Here is a 10,188-nt window from a genome sequence, read left to right on the forward strand (position 1 = left end):
GGTATTGCTGGGGGGTCACAGATGGGGGGTCTCTGGATATGACAGGTATTGGTGGGATGTCACAGATGGGAGGTCTCTGGATATGACAGGTATTGGTGGGGGGGTCACAGATGGGGGGTCTCTGGATATGACAGGTATTGGTGGGGGTCACAGATGGGGTGTCTCTGGATATGACAGGTATTGGTGGGGGGGTCACAGATGGGGTGTCTCTGGATATGACAGATATTGGTGGGGGGGTCACAGATGGGGGGTCTCTGGATATGACAGGTATTGGTGGGGGGTCACAGATGGGGGGTCTCTGGATATGACAGGTATTGGTGGGGGGGTCACAGATGGGGGGTCTCTGGATATGACAGGTATTGGTGGGGGGGTCACAGATGGGGGGTCTCTGGATATGACAGGTATTGGTAGGATGTCACAGATGGGGGGTCTCTGGATATGACAGGTATTGGTGGGGGGGTCACAGATGGGGGGTCTCTGGATATGACAGGTATTGGTAGGATGTCACAGATGGGGGGTCTCTGGATATGACAGGTATTGGTGGGGGGTCACAGATGGGGGGTCTCTGGATATGACAGGTATTGGTGGGGGGTCACAGATGGGGGGTCTCTGGATATGACAGGTATTGGTGGGGGGGTCAGAGATGGGGGGGTCTCTGGATATGACAGGTATTGATGGGGGTCACAGATGAGGGGTCTCTGGATATGACAGGTATTGGTGGGGGGGGTCACAGATGGGGGGTCTCTGGATATGACAGGTATTGGTGGGGGGGTCACAGATGGGGGGGTCTCTGGATATGACAGGTATTGGTGGGGGTCACAGATGGGAGGTCTCTGGATATGACAGGTATTGGTGGGGGGGTCACAGATGGGGGTCTCTGGATATGACAGGTATTGGTGGGGGTCACAGATGGGGGGTCTCTGGATATGACAGGTATTGGTGGGGGGGTCACAGATGGGGGGTCTCTGGATATGACAGGTATTGGTGGGGGGGTCACAGATGGGGGGTCTCTGGATATGACAGGTATTGGTGGGGGGGGTCACAGATGGGGGGTCTCTGGATATGACAGGTATTGGTGGGGGGTCACAGATGGGGGTCTCTGGATATGACAGGTATTGGTGGGGGGGTCAGAGATGGGGGGGTCTCTGGATATGACAGGTATTGATGGGGGTCACAGATGAGGGGTCTCTGGATATGACAGGTATTGGTGGGGGGGTCAGAGATGGGGGGTCTCTGGATATGACAGGTATTTGTGGGGGCGTCACAGATGGGGGGGTCTCTGGATATGACAGGTATTGGTGGGGGGTCACAGATGGGGGGTCTCTGGATATGACAGGTATTGGTGGGGGGTCACAGATGGGGGGTCTCTGGATATGACAGGTATTGGTGGGGGTCACAGATGGGGGGGTCTCTGGATATGACAGGTATTGGTGGGGGGGTCACAGATGGGGGGTCTCTGGATATGACAGGTATTGGTGGGGGGGTCACAGATGGGGGGTCTCTGGATATGACAGGTATTGGTGGGGGGTCACAGATGGGGGGTCTCTGGATATGACAGGTATTGGTGGGGGGTCACAGATGGGGGGTCTCTGGATATGACAGGTATTGGTGGGGGTCACAGATGGGGGGGTCTCTGGATATGACAGGTATTGGTGGGGGGTCACAGATGGGGGGTCTCTGGATATGACAGGTACAGATGGGGGGTCTCTGGATATGACAGGTATTGGTGGGGGGGTCACAGATGGGGGGTCTCTGGATATGACAGGTATTGGTGGGGGGGTCACAGATGGGGGGTCTCTGGATATGACAGGTATTGGTGGGGGTCACAGATGGGGGGTCTCTGGATGTGACAGGTATTGGTGGGGGGTCACAGATGGGGGGTCTCTGGATATGACAGGTATTGGTGGGGGGGTCACAGATGGGGGGTCTCTGGATATGACAGGTATTGGTGGGGGGGGTCACAGATGGGGGGTCTCTGGATATGACAGGTATTGGTGGGGGTCACAGATGGGGGTCTCTGGATATGACAGGTATTGGTGGGGGGGTCAGAGATGGGGGGGTCTCTGGATATGACAGGTATTGATGGGGGTCACAGATGAGGGGTCTCTGGATATGACAGGTATTGGTGGGGGGTCACAGATGGGGGTCTCTGGATATGACAGGTATTGGTGGGGGGGTCAGAGATGGGGGGGTCTCTGGATATGACAGGTATTGATGGGGGTCACAGATGAGGGGTCTCTGGATATGACAGGTATTGGTGGGGGGGTCACAGATGGGGGGTCTCTGGATATGACAGGTATTGGTGGGGGTCACAGATGGGGGGGTCTCTGGATATGACAGGTATTGGTGGGGGGTCACAGATGGGGGGTCTCTGGATATGACAGGTATTGGTGGGGGTCACAGATGGGGGGGTCTCTGGATATGACAGGTATTGGTGGGGGGTCACAGATGGGGGGTCTCTGGATATGACAGGTATTGGTGGGGGTCACAGATGGGGGGGTCTCTGGATATGACAGGTATTGGTGGGGGGTCACAGATGGGGGGTCTCTGGATATGACAGGTATTGGTGGGGGGGTCACAGATGGGGGGTCTCTGGATATGACAGGTATTGGTGGGGGGTCACAGATGGGGGGTCTCTGGATATGACAGGTATTGGTGGGGGTCACAGATGGGGGGGGTCTCTGGATATGACAGGTATTGGTGGGGGTCACAGATGGGGGGGTCTCTGGATATGACAGGTATTGGTGGGGGGGTCACAGATGGGGGGTCTCTGGATATGACAGGTATTGGTGGGGGGGTCACAGATGGGGGGTCTCTGGATATGACAGGTATTGGTGGGGGGTCACAGATGGGGGGTCTCTGGATATGACAGGTATTGGTGGGGGGGGTCACAGATGGGGGGTCTCTGGATATGACAGGTAGAGATGGGGGGTCTCTGGATATGACAGGTATTGGTGGGGGGGGTCACAGATGGGGGGTCTCTGGATATGACAGGTATTAGTGGGGGGTCACAGATGGGGGGTCTCTGGATATGACAGGTATTGGTGGGGGGTCACAGATGGGGGGTCTCTGGATATGACAGGTACAGATGGGGGGTCTCTGGATATGACAGGTATTGGTGGGGGGGTCACAGATGGGGGGTCTCTGGATATGACAGGTATTGGTGGGGGGGTCACAGATGGGGGGTCTCTGGATATGACAGGTACAGATGGGGGGTCTCTGGATATGACAGGTATTGGTGGGGGGTCACAGATGGGGGGTCTCTGGATATGACAGGTACAGATGGGGGGTCTCTGGATATGACAGGTATTGGTGGGGGGGTCACAGATGGGGGGTCTCTGGATATGACAGGTATTGGTGGGGGGTCACAGATGGGGGGTCTCTGGATATGACAGGTATTGGTGGGGGGGTCACAGATGGGGGGTCTCTGGATATGACAGGTATTGGTGGGGGGGTCACAGATGGGGGGTCTCTGGATATGACAGGTATTGGTGGGGGTCACAGATGGGGGGTCTCTGGATATGACAGGTATTGGTGGGGGGGTCACAGATGGGGGGTCTCTGGATATGACAGGTATTGGTGGGGGGGTCACAGATGGGGGGTCTCTGGATATGACAGGTACAGATGGGGGGTCTCTGGATATGACAGGTATTGGTGGGGGGGTCACAGATGGGGGGTCTCTGGATATGACAGGTATAGGTGGGGGGGTCACAGATGGGGGGTCTCTGGATATGACAGGTATTGGTGGGGGTCACAGATGGGGGGTCTCTGGATATGACAGGTATTGGTGGGGGTCACAGATGGGGGGTCTCTGGATATGACAGGTATTGGTGGGGGTCACAGATGGGGGGGTCTCTGGATATGACAGGTATTGGTGGGGGTCACAGATGGGGGTCTCTGGATATGACAGGTATTGGTGGGGGTCACAGATGGGGGGTCTCTGGATATGACAGGTATTGGTGGGGGGGTCACAGATGGGGGGTCTCTGGATATGACAGGTACAGATGGGGGGTCTCTGGATATGACAGGTACAGATGGGGGGTCTCTGGATATGACAGGTATTGGTGGGGGGTCACAGATGGGGGGTCTCTGGATATGACAGGTATTGGTGGGGGGGTCACAGATGGGGGGTCTCTGGATATGACAGGTACAGATGGGGGGTCTCTGGATATGACAGGTATTGGTGGGGGGGTCACAGATGGGGGGTCTCTGGATATGACAGGTATTGGTGGGGGTCACAGATGGGGGGTCTCTGGATATGACAGGTATTGGTGGGGGTCACAGATGGGGGGTCTCTGGATATGACAGGTATTGGTGGGGGGGTCACAGATGGGGGGTCTCTGGATATGACAGGTATTGGTGGGGGTCACAGATGGGGGGTCTCTGGATATGACAGGTATTGGTGGGGGTCACAGATGGGGGGTCTCTGGATATGACAGGTATTGGTGGGGGTCACAGATGGGGGGGTCTCTGGATATGACAGGTATTGGTGGGGGTCACAGATGGGGGTCTCTGGATATGACAGGTATTGGTGGGGGTCACAGATGGGGGGGTCTCTGGATATGACAGGTATTGGTGGGGGTCACAGATGGGGGGTCTCTGGATATGACAGGTATTGGTGGGGGGGTCACAGATGGGGGGTCTCTGGATATGACAGGTACAGATGGGGGGTCTCTGGATATGACAGGTACAGATGGGGGGTCTCTGGATATGACAGGTATTGGTGGGGGTCACAGATGGGGGGTCTCTGGATATGACAGGTATAGGTGGGGGGTCACAGATGGGGGGTCCCCTGTGATTTGGGGGGGCACACTGGACTCAGAGGGGTGATAGACGGGGTATTAGTGTTGGGTAAACAGTCTGGCTGTGGGATCAGTGCGGTGGCACGGCGGGCAGGCTCGGTTCCTATGGATTATCTCTGAGCTGAGAACAGACCAGCCTGGCACCAGTTCAACCATCACAGAGCCGTTCTCATACCCGCTTCCCACCTGCAGAGCATCACTGCCACCGCCTGCAGAGTATTGCACCTTCCTCCTTCCATGTCCAGAACTTTGTATCCTTCTCATCTGCCCAAAAGTGCCCAATAGAGAGACACCTCAGTGTGGTCCTCGCTGCAGAACATCGCAGTCTTCAGAGTTCTGTCTGCAGAACATCGCAGGCTTCAGAGTTCTGTCTGCAGAACATCACAGGCTTCAGAGTTCTGTCTGCAGAACATCGCAGTCTTCAGAGTTCTGTCTGCAGAACATCACAGGCTTCAGAGTTCTGTCTGCAGAACATCACAGGCTTCAGAGTTCTGTCTGCAGAACATCGCAGTCTTCAGAGTTCTGTCTGCAGAACATCGCAGTCTTCAGAGTTCTGTCTGCAGAACATCACAGGCTTCAGAGTTCTGTCTGCAGAACATCGCAGTCTTCAGAGTTCTGTCTGCAGAACATCACAGTCTTCAGAGTTCTGTCTGCAGAACATCGCAGTCTTCAGAGTTCTGTCTGCAGAACATCACAGTCTTCAGAGTTCTGTCTGCAGAACATCGCAGTCTTCAGAGTTCTGTCTGCAGAACATCACAGGCTTCAGAGTTCTGTCTGCAGAACATCGCAGTCTTCAGAGTTCTGTCTGCAGAACATCGCAGGCTTCAGAGTTCTGTCTGCAGAACATCGCAGTCTTCAGAGTTCTGTCTGCAGAACATCGCACTCAGTCCAGTCCAGACCTAAATCCCATTGAGAATCTGTGGCCAGACTTGAAAATTGCTGATCACAGACGCTCTCCATCCAATCTGACAGAGCTTGAGATATTTTACAAAGAAGAAGAATGGGCAGAAATGTCCTCTCTAGAGGGGCAAAGCTGGTAGAGACACCCCCAAAAAGACTTGTAGAGAAAGAGGGTTCTACAAAGTATTGACACCGGGGGGCGCCATACAAATGCCCCTCCCCCACACTTTTCACATATTTATTTGTATCATTTATCATTTTCCTTCCACTTCACAATTATGTGACACTTTGTGTTGGTCCATCACATAAAATCCCAATAAAATACATTTACAGTGCCTTGAAAAAGTATTCATACCCCTTGAAATGTTCCACCTTTTCTCAGGTTAAAACCAAAAACACCGAGATTTACCATCTCAGCATTCCGCAGTCTTGTTGGCCAAGAAGGTGGGAAAAGAATCCCCGGCATGTCCTCCACCTTTATCCTGAGGACATCCCGGGGCATCCAGCACTAGGGATGGCCGAACAGTTCGCCCGGCGGTCGTTTCGCGGCAAATTTCGGCTGTTCGCGGTCCGCCTGTTCGGCGGACTATTGGCGCTGTTCGCCCGGCGGACTTCCGTGTTTTTACTGTGTAAAAGAACTTTGACCTGATGACACATCCATCATGGGGTACAGGACAGCCAATTGAGACATTACAGCACATGGACACTTGGACATTCCCCCTAACTTATAAATACACCCGATCCGGCGGCCATTTTACATTCTTTCTACTGTCACTATAGGGAGAGGTTGCTGTGTGGAGTAGGGAGAGATAAAACGCTAGCTATTTGGTACACAAAATTTCTTTTCAGGACTGGTATAGGTGTTAGGTGTATATAGGTTTGCTGTGCTACTGATTGTTGCAGCAGCCTGAGTGTCTTTTGTCAGTGTAGAGAAAGGGACAGGACGGTGTGTGCTGCAGGGACAGTCAGTTTAGTCATTAGCTGTTACTATCAGGTCCACAAAAGTGCTATTCCAGTTATTGTTCCAGTCTCCTCTGTTTTGTCAGTTTATATAGGGACAGGCAGGAAGCAGTGTGTCAGGCAGTGAGGGTCAGTTTAATCAGTAGCTGTTACTATTAGGTCCACAAAGGTTCTTTTCAGGACTGGTAACTTGGTCTGTCTAGGGTGCTACAGTACATAGGGTTGAGTGAGGTACAGTCTGCTGTTCTGTAAGGACCGCTATCGGTCCACAATAGATAGGGTTGAGGTGCACTACTGCTGACCGCTGCCCTATACTGCAGCAGTCCTTCATCGGTATAGGGACTGACGTACAGTCTGCTAATCAGTCGCACACAACCTACTTGTTCCACAAAGGTCCTTATAAGGACTGGTAACTTGGTCTGTCTAGGGTACTACAGTACATAGGGTTGAGTGAGGTACAGTCTGCTATTCTATAAGGACTGGTATAGGTCCACAATACATAGGGTTGAGGTGCACTACTGCTGACCGCTGCCCTATACTGCAGCAGTCCTTCATCAGTATAGGGACTAAGAGTTTTGTCACAGGGTGATTTAAAAAATGACAGGCAGAGGAAGAGGCAGGCCCTTCCGCAGGGGTGGTAGGGGTAGGGCAGGAGCAACAGGCTTGAGCCAAAGTGGGAAGTTGCAGAAGGTGAGTGCGATTACGTCAAAGGACGCACTAGACTTGGTTGAATGGCTCGCTCAGCCTTACTCTTCTGCACCCTCCTCATCCTCTCGATCTGCACCCTCTTCTTCACTCTCTGCTATGTGCACCCCCAAAGACACTACCACCACAACCACCACCACCACCACCACATACCTTCCGCTTGAGTCACAGGAATTATTTTCCGATCCATATCAAGAGGACATTTCTGATGCGCAGCCACTCTTGGTATTGGATCAGGAAGAGGAGGTAGCAACAACCGCCACTCAGCAGTCTGACGACAGTACCCAGATCAGCCCAAGGAGGAGGTTGGTCCCCGGTGTTGCTGCCTACTCCGAGATCTCTACTTATAGCGGTGGGGAAGGTGACGTTGATGATGACGTGTCTAGTGATGTCACGTGGGTGCCCACAAGAGAGGAAGAGGAGGGGAGTTCAGAGGGAGATATGGACCAGCAGATAGGGAGGAGAAGCAGGAATAACTTACATTGCACAGGAGGGACAAAGCAGACTGCAAATGTATCAGGAGCGAGTCATCGACCATGTACGGTCACATCTGGCGCTCCCAGGACACCGGCACATGGCTCCGCAGTGTGGGCTTTTTTTAACGTGTCCGCTGCTGACAATAGCGTTGTCATCTGCAATCTTTGCAGTCAACGCATTAGTCGCGGTAAGCCCAACACTCACCTAGGGACGACCGCCGTAAGAAGGTACATGAGCAGCCATCACCGAGCCGAGTGGGAGCAACGGAACACACAAAGCCACACTGCAGGCTCTCACCGTCCAGCCTCGTCTTCTCCTTCTCCTCTCTCCTCACAATTGTCCTCCACTCCACCTTCCATCACGCCAAGCTCACGTTTTTCTGCAAAAAGGCAGGCTTCCGTGGGCCTAATGTTCGAGCGTAAAAAAAAAATGAGACGCCGGATAACCCTCTTGCCCAACGGTTGACGGCTGGCTTGTCAGAACTGATAGCCCGCCAACTACTGCCATATAAACTGGTGGACTCGGAGGCCTTTCGCAAATTTGTGGCCATTGGAACACCACAATGGAAGGTCCCAGGAAGGAAGTATTTCTCAGAGAAGGGCATCCCAGAGCTATATGGCCATGTTCAGCGGCAAGTGAATGTATCTCTGGCACACAGTGTCGGTGCCAAGATACATCTGACCACAGACACGTGGTCTAGCAAACACGGGCAGGGAAGGTATATCACTTTTACTGCCCACTGGGTGAACCTTCTGACGGCCGTCAAGCATGTAACCCGTGGCACCCGTGTAGATTTGGTTTTACCGCCACGGATTGCATGCAGGCCTGACTCTTCTTCTCCTCCTCCTCCTACTCCATCCTGCTCCTCCTCCTACTCCATCCTCCTCCCTCTCCTCCTCGGCTAACTCCTCCTTTTCCGCTGCTAGTGTCTCTTCAGCTCCCCAGAACCTATTCGACATGCCAGGTGAGACGTTGCCATGCCGTGCTGCGTCTGTTGTGCCTGGAAGCCAAGAGCCACACTGGCCCGGCACTCCTTTCAGCTTTGCGTTCACAGGCAGATCAGTGGCTAACACCGCTCAATTTGACAGTTGGTAAAGTGGTGTGTGACAACGGTGCCAATCTGCTTAGCACAGTGAAACAGGGCAAAATTACGCACGTGCCATGCATGGCACACGTCTTAAACTTGGTCGTGCAGCGATTCGTTGTCAAATACCCTGGGGTCCAGGACATCTTGCGGCAGGCAAGGAAAATCTCGGCCCATTTCAGAAGATCTTACACGGCCATGGCTCGCCTTGCTGACATTCAGCGGCGACACAATCTGCCGGTCAGATGTCTTATTTGCGATTGCCCGACGCGATAGAACTCAACCTTCTATATGCTTGATAGGCTGCTCCAGCAGAAACGTGCAGTTAACGTCTACCTGTACGAACTCTGCGGCAGAACAGGTTCTGGGGAGCTGGGGGTTTTTTTCACCGCGCCAGTGGCTGCTCATGCGCGACGCATGCAGACTTCTGCGGCCATTTGAGGAGATCACCAAACTGGTCAGTCGCAGCCATGGCGCCATCAGTGACATGGTACCTTATGCCTTCTTTCTGGAGCGTGCATTGCGTTGTGCCATTGATCAAGCTGTGGAGAAGCAGGAGCGGGAAAATGAGGAAGTCGCAATGCTGGATGAATTCCCAGGGGGGGCTACTCTATCTGAGACAAGTCAACAACAGGAGTCTGAAGAGGAGTCAGAGGAGGATGGTGCCGGGGCGGATGAGGACGAGCAAGAAGAGCGTGCTTTAACCTTTCTGGGATCCCTGTTGTGCGTGGATGGGGAGAGGAGAATGAAGAGGACGACATTATCCTGGATGATGAGCAGGAGCCAGGCCACCACACCGCTTCCACTTTAGTGCAAATGGGGGCCTTCATGCTCCAGTGTTGTAATAGGGACCCCTAACGTTCCACACCCAGAGAGGAACCCCAACGTTCCACACCCGGAGAGGAACCCCGCCGTTCCACACCCGGAAAAGAACCCCGCCGTTCCACACCCGGAGAGGAACCCCGCCGTTCCACACCCGGAGAGGAACCCCCGCCGTTCCACACCCGGAGAGGAACCCCGCCGTTCCACACCCGGAGAGGAACCCCCGCCGTTCCACACCCGGAGAGGAACCCCCGCCGTTCCACACCCGGAGAGGAACCCCCGCCGTTCCACACCCGGAGAGGAACCCCCGCCGTTCCACACCCGGAGAGGAACCCCGCCGTTCCACACCCGGAGAGGAACCCCACCGTTCCACACCCGGAGAGGAACCCCAATGTTCCACACCCGGAGAGGAACCCCCGCCGTTCCACACCCGGGAGA

Source organism: Lithobates pipiens, unplaced genomic scaffold, assembly GCF_037356315.1.
Source record: "Lithobates pipiens isolate NorthernLeopardFrog02 unplaced genomic scaffold, aLitPip1_a1.2 Scaffold_16, whole genome shotgun sequence".
Classification (NCBI taxonomy): domain Eukaryota; kingdom Metazoa; phylum Chordata; class Amphibia; order Anura; family Ranidae; genus Lithobates; species Lithobates pipiens.